This window comes from Schistocerca americana, chromosome X (assembly GCF_021461395.2).
Source record: "Schistocerca americana isolate TAMUIC-IGC-003095 chromosome X, iqSchAmer2.1, whole genome shotgun sequence".
In the NCBI taxonomy this organism is placed as follows: Eukaryota; Metazoa; Arthropoda; class Insecta; order Orthoptera; family Acrididae; genus Schistocerca; species Schistocerca americana.
In genome coordinates, this window is record NC_060130.1 from 292,668,152 (window position 1) to 292,680,334 (window position 12,183).

The window sequence follows — 12,183 nt, forward strand, 5'->3', positions numbered from 1 at the left end:
AAATAGCCTTCTCCACTCTGGGTACCGTTAGCATGTCAGAAGTGTACATTATGTACAGAACCGGTCCAAGGACCGATCCTTGGGGCACGCCGGCGTTGATGTTGCGCGCACGAGAGACTGCATTTTCGAGTCGTACCACAAACGCCCGATGCTCGAGGTAAGACGCTATCAGTTTTACATACATTTTTGGCAGTCGAAGTGTGTGGAGTTTCCAAAGTAGTCCGTGGTGCCAAACGCTGTCAAACGCTTTAGTTACGTCTAGTAGGACTGCACCACAGAATTCCCGTCGGTTGAAGGCGTCTTTGATGTACTCAACCGCTCGAAGAATTTGCTGCGTAGTCGAATGCCCACTTCGAAAACCGAATTGTTCCGGTGGTAGGATGTCCAGTTGTGTCGCCAGGCGTTGAAGGCGTTGAAGAAGAAGTCTTTCAAAGAGCTTGCTGACATGAGGAAGCAAGCTAGTTGGTCGGTAGCTGGTGGGGGGCTTCTTGTTTTTGCCCGGTTTCGGGACTGCGACGATGACAGAGTGTTTCCATGCAGCAGGAAACGTAGCTGTCGTAAGAATCCAGTTAAACAGTGCAGCAAGATGAACGATTGCCGACCAGGGTAGTTGCTTGAGTACTCTGCCGGTGATGTCGTCCGATCCTGGTGCCTTGTTGTTTGGAAGCATTCTAATGCCCACTTGCACTTCTTCAGGTGTGATTGGGGTGATTGGTTCTTCTTCTTCAACGTCTTCTTGTAGTAGTGCGGTGACGTCTCGTTCGATATCAGCAGTACGTTGCAAGTCGACTCGGTCTTCTAGCGGCTGGAAGTTGGCCTCGAAGACGTCTGCAAGCATGTCGGCTTTTTCTTCAGGTCGGTAGGCTGTTCGGTCGTCAGTCGTCAGTGGTGGCGTTCTCGTCTTCCGGTTCGTGAAGTGGCTCACTGTTTGCCATCCAAGTGGGTCGGGTGTGAAGCTGCGGAGCTTGTCTGCCCATCGCTGGTTACGGTGTGCAGCAATACCGGCTCGAATTTCTCTTCTGAGTTGGTTAATACGTCGTTTGAGAGCTGCATTGCGCGTAATGCGCCATTCTCTGCACAGTCGATTCCGCGTCCGGATGGAGGCGAGGATGTCCTGTCGCAGGCTGGGCACCACAGGGCGAGGCGGCTGCGGTGGCGGTGTGGCTTCATGTAGGGCGTCGGTGACAATGGCGGTGAGTCGGTTAAATGATTCTTCAGAGATGTCTTCGTCTTCGCCGATGTCGGTGAATGCAGAGTCTACATGTTCGCGGAAGCGGTCCCAGTTCGTTCGTCGTAAATTTAGTCGTCCAGGTAAGTGTTCTGCTGTCACTCGTAAGCTGAAGAGGACCGGAAGGTGGTCTGAATTGAGTCCATGGATGACATCGGCGTCTACGAATTGTGGAATTCCTTTCGTTATTGCAATATCGATGACATCTGGTACACCTCGCGAGGGATAGCATGTGGGCTCTTGAGGGCCGCATGCATGAGCGTGAGCTTCTTCAAGTGCCTGGAGAAGTATTCGTCCACTCCAGTTGGTTACTGATGAGTTCCATGCCGCGTGTTTGCAGTTCAAATCTCCTGCGATAAAGAGTTTGCCTGGCACACGTAGGAGCGATCTTGCGTCTTCGAGTGTGATGATTCTTCGTGGGCTGCGGTAGACAGAGATGAATGTGATGGGTCCTGTTTGTGTTTCGAGAAGAACTGCTGATGATTCGATATGCTGGGTGGTGGGTGGATGAACTTCATGATGTTGAATGGAGTTGCGGATGAAGATGGCGGTGCCCCCTCCGTGAGTCGGTCGATCCCTTCGATAGCAACGATAATTTGCGATATTGCTTCGTATGCCTGGTTTTAGAAACGTCTCATTAACGAGGCAAACGTCGATGTTGTGGTCATGCAGGAATTGTTGCAGTTCAGCGATGTCTAGGGGGAGGTGGTTTGCGTTATAAGCAACAATCCTTAGTTCTTCCAGCCTTGCTGCTCTAGGCATGCTGGGGTGTTCTTGAAGCTTCAATGGCTGCCGTGACGGCTCTTGAGACCGCCGTGTCGACTGCGGCGGCGATGGTGTTGGGCAGCTGTGTTAGCTGTTTTGTAACATCGGCCAAGGTGGTGACGATGCTTGTCAGTAGCTTGATGATATCTGCATCGTTCTGCGGAGCTGTCTGAGACTGTTGGCGTGGTCTTTGAGAGGCAGGTATGCGTGGTGGTGCAGTAGGTGCCGCTTCTGTTTGCTGGGCAGAGACTGCAGCAGCGTAAGCCGTTGTGAGCCGTGGCTGGGCCGGGTTGCGAGTTCGTAGTGCAGGCCAGGAGCGTCCGTCAGCAGGAGGCGGCGGTGGTGGCGGTGGTTGCCGTCGCGGTTGTGTTGCAGAAGTGTTCTTATTCTTAAGTGGTGGTAGTCCTCTTCTCCTCCTGTTGTCTTCCTTGTGCTTCGGACAGGACCGAAAGTCTGCTGTGTGAGGACCGCTACAGAGTCCGCATGTCGGTGTTTTTCCCTCTTGAAGTGTGCACGTTCGGCTATCGTGTGCACCGCCGCATTTTACGCACATGATGGGCATCGTACATAAGCGGGCAACGTGACCGAAGCCCTGGCAGTGGAAGTACTGGATTGTGCCCCGCGTCTTCCGCAGTTTTTCAACTGTGACAGATAAATTGTAAAATCCCGTAACATTGAAGATATTGCGATGTTGTGGAGTGTTCTGTAGGATGACAACTCGATGGCCAGAAAGTTGATTAGTTCCTGGCATGCGATGATAGTCGACTTTGGTAGCGACGTAGCCCATCTCCTCCAGTTCTTCTTTCACATCTTCATGTGGTAGTCTCTTTGGGATTCCTTTGATCAGTGCTTTGATGGTGGGCGGCCTGTCCACTTGAAAAGTGTAATTCGGGATTCCCTGCTTCCCGAGTGTGTCCATTACTAGTACGTAATCCTCTGTGGATGACAATATCAGCTTTAGTAGGTCATCCCCGATTTGCTTCACTGTAAATGGTTGCTTACAATTGTCTTTCAGCCAGTTACGTAACTTCTTGTAGTCCTGTTTGAATTGCAGGATGATTGGCGGAACTTTTCGTGAGGCTGCAGTTGGCGGTGCTTGGTCGGTGTTTTCGCCGACGTCTTCTTCGTGATGTTGTTCAGTTTCCTCAGGGCGCTGCTGCTCATCTCGGCTGCGCTGGTGGGCTGCCAGGGATGCAATGGCTTCATTTAAAGTTGCTCCCGTTCCTTGCAGCGGCTGGTAGCGATTGGAAATCTCTAGTTCTCGAGCAACAATGAGCGGTCTAGGACGCGCTTGCTTCTTGGCCGGAGGCTGTTGGAATCCGTCACTGGGCGGCTCGTCCCGCACAAATAGTCTGTCAGTTGTGCGTGGGCGAGATCTTCTCTCCCGCTCCTCTTCACGACGACGCGCAATGCGTTCTTCTGCCGCGTTGTCCGCATCCATGTCATAATTGAGGTCCATCTCGGCGTCCTGTAGCTGCTCTGCAGCGTGGGTACTATTACTTCCCCCCGCTGCGGGTAGGTTCGTCATCGGTGTGTCGGCTGATGCGGGGCGGCCGACGGGCCAAGCCCCGCCGGACCGCGGCCGGCCGACACGTGATCGCTCGCATCTCGCGCGCGCGCTGACATCCCCTCCGTACTATGCGACATCTCAGTCGGCACTACCTGCTGGAGCGTTGCTGCTCCGTTTTCCGTCCGCTGCGGTTCTAGGTGTTCCCTCTGCGGTCCGCGCCCACCAAACCCGCTCCTGGCATTTCATCTACGGTCTGGGGTACCAAGCGTTCCCCCTGCGGTTCGCGCCCGCTCACCACGACCTGTTGGAGCGTTGCCGCTCCGTTTTTCGTCCGCTGCGGCTCTGGATGTTCCCTCTGCGGTCCACGCCCACCAGTCCCACTTCTGGGTGTTCCATCTTCGGTCTGGTGCGCCTGGCAGTCCGTCAGGGGCTCGTTTTCCATCTCCATGTCTCTGGTTCTTCTGTTTGTGTAGTGTTGCAGCTGGCCCCGTTGCTCCTTTAACAATTCCAGAGCCGGATCCCAGGCTCTGCTTAGCTGGTACCCTGTGTCACGGTTCATAAGATCGTCAGCCATTTTAATTTTAAAAAAAAGCAGCTCCGAAAGAGAGAGTGAATGTCAGCTGAGAAGAAATGAAAGGAATAAGGAAAATGCTCCGTAATTTGGAAATAAGTGCGTCCCTTATTTTGTGTTTTGTGGTACTGAAGGGAGAACGACGTGCTTGCAGAGTGTGATTGGCATTTCTGCTATCCGCCGTTTCTCTAGCGTATTGTTCGTTTAGAGGTTTAGTCTAACAGCTTATAGTAACTAATGAAGTTTATTATCAGTGACAGAACTCTCGCTCGCTGAGATATTTTCGGTTTGTTTCGCAGTTATGTCGTCACGGATATGGGAATGGAGCTATTCATATGCTTCCGAGAGCAAGGTAGTTTGCTGACAACAACTGCAAGGTCCAGGGCAGTTAGTAACCGCGGACATACAGTCACTGTGGAGATAAATCGTGGGCAGCCTGTGGCCTTCACACGTCAAGAATGCTCGAACACCACTGCGCAAATAACACTATGGTCTTCCGCAATGCTCCCTCTACCTCAGTTTTACACCTTCGACCGTCATGCGATGTCAGATTCCTTAGCAATCACTAGTATTGATCACAAAATCGAATTGTCCTTCGCCGAGCGGGATTAGCCGAGCGGTCTGGGGCGCTGCAGTCATGGACTGTGCGGCTGGTCCCGGTGGAGGTTCGAGTCCTCCCTCGGGCATGGGTGTACGTGTTTGTCCTTAGGATAATTTAGGTTAAGTAGTGTGTAAGCTTAGGGACTGATGACCTTAGCAGTTAAGTCCCATAAGATTTCACACACATTTGAACATTTTTGAACGAACTGTCCTTCACTAAAATCGTCATAAAGTTATTCTGTTTTAACGAAGTCATAGGAATATCAGCACCCGGGAATCTGATCAAAAGTATATGGACATCTATTAGGACATTAATATGGAGTAAGGCCGCCCTTCACCTTTATCTCCGAAGGGGCACATGCAACAAGGTGTGAAGTCCGTGGAGGAATGCCAGCCCATTCATCCTCAATAGCCGAAAGCAGAGAAGGTAGCGATGTAGGACGCTCTGCGGTCTGGAAAGACGTCGACGATGTAACTCATCCCAACGGTGTTCCACTGGGTTCAGTTCGGGACTCTGGGCAGTCCAGTCCATCTCGAGAATGTGGTTGTCCACAAACCATTGCATCATTGATGCTGCTTTATGATAGGGTACATTGTCATGCTGACACAACCATCGTCTCTGAACTGTTCTTCTGCTGTACGCAGTACACAATGCTGTAAAATGTCTTCACATCCCACGGCATTTTCAGTCCGGAACCGCGCGACCGCTACGGTCGCAGGTTCGAATCCTGCCTCGGTCATGAATTTGTGTGATGCCTTAGGTTAGTTAGGTTTAAGTAGTTCTAAAAGTTCTAGGAGACTGATGACCTCAGATGTTAAGTCCCATAGTGCTCAGAACCATTTGAACCTCGGCATTCAGTGTATTCTTAATCTCAATAAGGGGACCGTCCACTTCCGAAGCTGACAGTCCGCAGCTGTGTGAACATGGATCCTGTCGGTTTGGAACACAGCACTACCATTGGGAAAGCTTGTGGTCTAGTGGCTAGCATTGCTGCCACTGGATCACAGGGTCCCGGGTTCGATTCCCGACCGGGTTGGGGATTTTCTTTGCCCGGGGACTGGGTGTTTGCGTTGTCCTCCTCCTCCTCCTCCTCATCATCATCATCATCATCATCATCATGGCTGGATTTGATTGTGTAAAAAATTGGACTGTGTGAAAAATGGGACTTCGTACGGGCGCTGACGACCGCGCAGTTGAGCTCCCCACAAACCAAACATCATCATCATCCGAAGCTGAGTAGTCGGCGCGGCTGACTGCCATGCGGGGAACAAGGGCTCGATTCCCGGTAATGCCAGGGAAGTTTAGTTGGTGGGAGGACTGGAACGAGGTGCACTCAGTAACGTGATGCCAACTAAGGAGGCCGGCCGCTGTGGCCGAGCGGTTGTAGGCGCTTCAGTCCGGAACCGTGCGACTGCTACGGTCGCAGGTTCGAATGCTGTCTCCGGCATGGATGTGTGTGATGTCCTTAGGTTACTTAGGTTTAAGTAGTTCCGAGTTCTAGGGGACTGATGACCTCAGATGTTAAGTCTCACAGTGCTCAGAGCCATTTGAACCAACTAAGGAGCTACTTGACACAGTAGTAGCCATTTCAAGGTCAAGAAACCCGACATCAACTGGGAGAGCGCTGTGCGGACCACAAGTCCCACCATATAGCCCAATGGCGCCACTGTCAGAGGATGACAGTCGGGGTAGACTGGTTCGTCCAGGGCCAAAATGCGGGCACCACATCGTAACAACGAAAACACCATGATACCGTAAGACCATCTGCTCCGTACCTCATTGTCGGCACTACAAGCGATGGCAGGTATTGTTTCCCAAGTATTCGTCAAATCCAAACTCTTAAATCCAATTGCCACAGGATGCAGCGTGATGCTTCACTCATATCACGCGTTTCCAGTCGCCCACCGTGCAGTGGTGTCACCTGAAGCGTCGCTTGACATTGACTGAGAAATGTGTGGCACTGAGGAGCTGCTCGATCACTGTCCCCTTCTTATTAATTCGCTGCGTACAGTAATTGTGCTAACTAGACTGCAGGTGCCACCTTGGAACTCGCGAGTAGTTCCTTTCGATGATTTCATGACCACCCTCCGCAATGCTTGGCGCTCCCTGTCCGTCAGTACATTAAGTCTGCCTGGGATTCGTTTAGCTGTGGTCGTTCCTTCGCGATTCCACTTCACACTCACATCACAACAGTCGAAACTAGGCAGCTTTAGAAGGCTTGAAATGCCCTTGCTGGATTTGTTACTCTGGTGATATCACATGACTAGCCCGCGTTCTAAGTCACAGAGTTCTCCCGACGGATTGATTCCAGTGTCACTGCTTCCCTACTGACAACACAATACTTCCTTCTTCCTTTTGCATTGACGATCCGTCCTCATGACATCTAGTGCTCAATTCCGCATTATAGGTGTGTCAGGATACTTGTGATCAGGTTGTGTAAATCAAGCAAAGTGAGGCCTCAAAACGGGCTATATTTAATGAAGTCGTATGGTAATGTTTACGTTACACACGTTTCCAAGGACGTTATCGGCGCCTTCAGGCGCAATGATTGGTCGTTAATAATCTAGGGTACCTCCAATAGTGTTGGAAAGCTCTAAGGCTAACTTGTTTGTGAAATTAAATGCCGAGATCTGGAAGTTCTCGTTGTGTGACGACGTATATACAAGTTCAGGGTTGCTGCTAGTATAATACTTTTTTATTCGATGGACAAGGTGTGATGCTGTAAGTCAGGTGTACACAGTACAAACACGCTACTTTGGACCTGTTGAAGAGAAGACTTATCTGTTTATTACGCAATTACAAGTTGCCAATAAAACAGATTTTTGTGGAAATGAAATCAGACCCAACCAGTGGTTACCTTTCATTCTTTTACACTCATGGTTACATTATAAACTTCACTACAGCTTCTTTCTGACAGCTTCTGCACAGGTATTAATTCATTTTATGCAAGGGCAAGCCGTGCCTCAAATATTATTTAACCTGAACAACATGCCAAAATATAACTTAAATGAAAACAACGGCACCAAAATATTAATGCTGTACTTTCAGGTGTTCATCAGAATTATTAACTCCACTTTCATGCACAGTGTAATTACCCATAAAAATGAAAGCAACAACTCGGCTGAACAACCGGAAGCACAACATTAATGAATCACGCAGAGAAAATCTGAGAGATCAAATGGCACCAAAATAGTGCTCAAACATAATCGCTAACTGAACTCGAGAGCAGGTAGTCACCCACATGAGTGCTTAGAATGGTGAGAATAGTGGGGATTTGCGCTGTGTGTCCTTTGTGGTGCTCCCGTACCAGAAACTCAGTTGTGGGCGAGGGCGAGGGCACGCGCGAACGCTGAACACATCCCGCGTTATCGCCGTTTCCAGCCGTTAACCCCACAGCCATCTCCTCTGACAGCTCCAAATGGCTTTCATGGTATATGAACAGGCCATAAGCGCTGTTCGCCGCTCTTCCACTAGCACGGCCTCTTTTTTCTGTCCAATATCTTTCGTTCATGCTTTTCCCGGAAACAAAATGAAAGAGATTTGCGCACATCATCGAGTACGTTCAGCCAACTGGAATCTCTCCTACGTTTCGTTTACATTATTTAAAATGTCAAACAGGCCTGCACCAAATACTCCGTAATTTCTACGAAATGCTTACTTCCACAAAGGAACCGTAGGTTCGTTAAGTAAATCAAACCTCAGCAAGGGTTTAAGAACGTGCATAACTTCGACATGCGCTAAAACATAAAAGGAGGACGCACCACAATTGAATTATCAGAATGGCAGGCCTTGGTGGCCGAGCGGTTCTAGGCGCTACAGTCTGGAACCGCGCGACCGCTACGGTCGCAGGTTCGAATCCTGCCTCGGGCATGGATATGTGTGATGTCCTTACGTTAGTTAGGTTTCAGTATTTCTAAGTGCTAGGGAACTGATGACATCAGAGCTATTTGAACCATTTTTTAATTATCAGAATGGGAAGGAAATCGGTAGATGTGATCTACACATACGGGCAAACAAATGATTACAATTTCAGAAAAATTGGATGATGTATTCAAGAGAAACACCTTCACAAACTGAACTAAGTCAATAACGCGTTGGTCCACCTCTGGCCCTTATGCGACCAGTTATTCGGCTTGGGAATCATTGATAGAGTTCTTGAATGACCTCCTGAGGGATATCGTGCCAAATTCTGTCCAACTGGCGCTTTAGATCGTCAAAATCCCGAGCTAGCTGGAAGGTCCTGCTCAAATGCACTAAACGTTTTCATATGGGGAGAGATCCAGCGACCCTGTTGGTCAAGGTAAGGTTTGGCAAGAACGAAGAAAAGCAGTAGAAACTCTTGCCGCTTGCAGGCGGGCATTACCTTCCTGGAATGTAAACCCAAGATGGCTTGCCATGAAGGGCAACAAAAGAGGAGGAGAATATCGTCAACGCACCGGTTTGCTGTAAGGGTGCCGCTGATGACAACCAAAGGGGTCTTGCTATGAAAAGAAATGACAACCCAGACCATCAATCACTCTAGGCTGTCGGGCCGTATGGCGGGCGACAGTCAGCCTGCTCGTCATCAGGGCTCAATTTGAAGTGAGACTCATCACTGAAGACAACTCTACTCCAGCCCATGACATTCCAGGCCCTGAGTGACAAATCCGACAGGGACATATCAACCCTTCTAAAGGTGCCCAGGTCTCGATTGTTGGTGACGTGATTATTGAAGTGGAAATGCGAAGGAACAACCACAGCAGGAGCTCTTCGATTATCATCCGTTACAGTACAGCGGTAGGTCGACGATATTCCATTCCTCTTTTAGTTGCTCTTCATGACAAGCCATCCTGGGTTTCCATTTTAGCAAGGTAATACCCGCCCGCACGCGGCAAGAGGTTCTACTGCTTTTCTTCATGGTTGTCAAACCCTACCTTGGCCAACAAGGTCGCCGGATCTCTCCCTGACTGAAAATGTTTGGTGCATTATAAGCCTGGTCTTCCAGCTAGTTCGGGATTTGGACGATCTAAAGCACCAACTGGACAGAATTTGGCACGATATCTTTCAGGAGGACATCCAACAACTCTTGTCAATCAATGACAACACGAATAATTGCTTGCACAAGGGCCACAGGTTGACCAACGCGTTATTGATTTGCTCACTTTTTGAAGTTCTTTCTCTTGAATAAATCATCCAATTTTTCTGAAATTGTTATCATTTTTTGTCTTTACATGTACATCACATTTACCGATTTGCGCCCCATTCGGATAGTTCATTCGTGGTTCTTTTTTTTTTCTTTTTTTTTTTTCTTAGAGTGTTCTCTTGTGCATGGTATTGTGGTTATGTGGTTTGTAACAACGCCTACTGTACAAGTCACTAGTGACGAAAACGAGCTAAGGGAGCACCAGTGTGTGTGTGTGTGTGTGTGTGTGTGTGTGTGCGGGGGGGAGGGGGGGGGGGGGGAGTGAAGACTTGAAATAAGACGTAGATACTTCACTGAAATTGTTTTAACGGATATGGATATGGCAGTTGCAAGTTATCTTACGTTATCCTTTGGGACTTGCGGTTCATTTGATTATGATTTAAATTATTTGCCGGTGGTAGAAGCAAATTTTGTTTAAAATAACGAACTATAGCTACATAAGAACGCCATCAGAACATTAGTTATCCCCAGGAAACTTACCGCTAGTACGTAGTACTAGTAGCCTCTAGTCCCGATAATGGCCTCAATCCGAATGGGAAGAGAGTCCACAATTCTCTTCAGGTGCAGCATATCTAGTTGTAGTCACTCACTAATGATTATATACCCTAAAGTTAACAAACTGTGGCATCGTCGCACTGCTACGTTTCACCCTCCGCTCCTGGTAGTTTCTATGAGATAAACATCGGATGATTTAGAGGCCTAGTAGGGGTGCGATATGGTGCTCGAACGTACGTCAAAACCGGGGCAGTGTGCGTGTACCCCTGTGACCATGACTAACTTAAAAGACAGGAGTGTTCGTAAGACAATGATGAGGATATACACTCCTGGAAATGGAAAAAAGAACACATTGACACCGGTGTGTCAGACCCACCATACTTGCTCCGGACACTGCGAGAGGGCTGTACAAGCAATGATCACATGCACGGCACAGCGGACACACCACGAACCGCGGTGTTGGCCGTCGAATGGCGCTAGCTGCGCAGCATTTGTGCACCGCCGCCGTCAGTGTCAGCCAGTTTGCCGTGGCATACGGAGCTCCATCGCAGTCTTTAACACTGGTGGCATGCCGCGACAGCGTGGACGTGAACCGTATGTGCAGTTGACGGACTTTGAGCGAGGGCGTATAGTGGGCATGCGGGAGGCCGGGTGGACGTACCGCCGAATTGCTCAACACGTGGGGCGTGAGGTCTCCACAGTACATCGATGTTGTCGCCAGTGGTCGGTGGAAGGTGCACGTGCCCGTCGACCTGGGACCGGACCGCAGCGACGCACGGATGCACGCCAAGACCGTAGGATCCTACGCAGTGCCGTAGGGGACCGCACCGCCACTTCCCAGCAAATTAGGGACACTGTTGCTCCTGGGGTATCGGCGAGGACCATTCGCAACCGTCTCCACGAAGCTGGGCTACGGTCCCGCACACCGTTAGGCCGTCTTCCGCTCACGCCCCAACATCGTGCAGCCCGCCTCCAGTGGTGTCGCGACAGGCGTGAATGGAGGGACGAATGGAGACGTGTCGTCTTCAGCGATGAGAGTCGCTTCTGCCTTGGTGCCAATGATGGTCGTATGCGTGTTTGGCGCCGTGCAGGTGAGCGCCACAATCAGGACTGCATACGACCGAGGCACACAGGGCCAACACCCGGCATCATGGTGTGGGGAGCGATCTCCTACACTGGCCGTACACCACTGGTGATCGTCGAGGGGACACTGAATAGTGCACGGTACATCCAAACCGTCATCGAACCCATCGTTCTACCATTCCTAGACCGGCAAGGGAACTTGCTGTTCCAACAGGACAATGCACGTCCGCATGTATCCCGTGCCACCCAACGTGCTCTAGAAGGTGTAAGTCAACTACCCTGGCCAGCAAGATCTCCGGATCTGTCCCCCATTGAGCATGTTTGGTACTGGATGAAGCGTCGTCTCACGCGGTCTGCACGTCCAGCACGAACGCTGGTCCAACTGAGGCGCCAGGTGGAAATGGCATGGCAAGCCGTTCCACAGGACTACATCCAGCATCTCTACGATCGTCTCCATGGGAGAATAGCAGCCTGCATTGCTGCGAAAGGTGGATATACACTGTACTAGTGCCGACATTGTGCATGCTCTGTTGCCTGTGTCTATGTGCCTGTGGTTCTGTCAGTGTGATCATGTGATGTATCTGACCCCAGGAATGTGTCAATAAAGTTTCCTCTTCCTGGGACAATGAATTCACGGTGTTCTTATTTCAATTTCCAGGAGTGTAGAACAAAGGACACCACTTGGTAACCGAGAATGTTGAAATACACATCCTCCTTCACGTTCACGGAAGCCTGAATGAGTGGGCTC

At 50.1% G+C, this 12,183-nt stretch overlaps 1 protein-coding gene across 1 annotated transcript in view; it reads right to left on the minus strand.

Moving 5' to 3' along the window:
* Positions 1-12,183, minus strand: part of LOC124556532 (transcription factor 12) — a 732,435-nt gene that overhangs the window by 267,003 nt on the left and 453,249 nt on the right. The gene's annotated exons all lie outside the window — the stretch shown is intronic.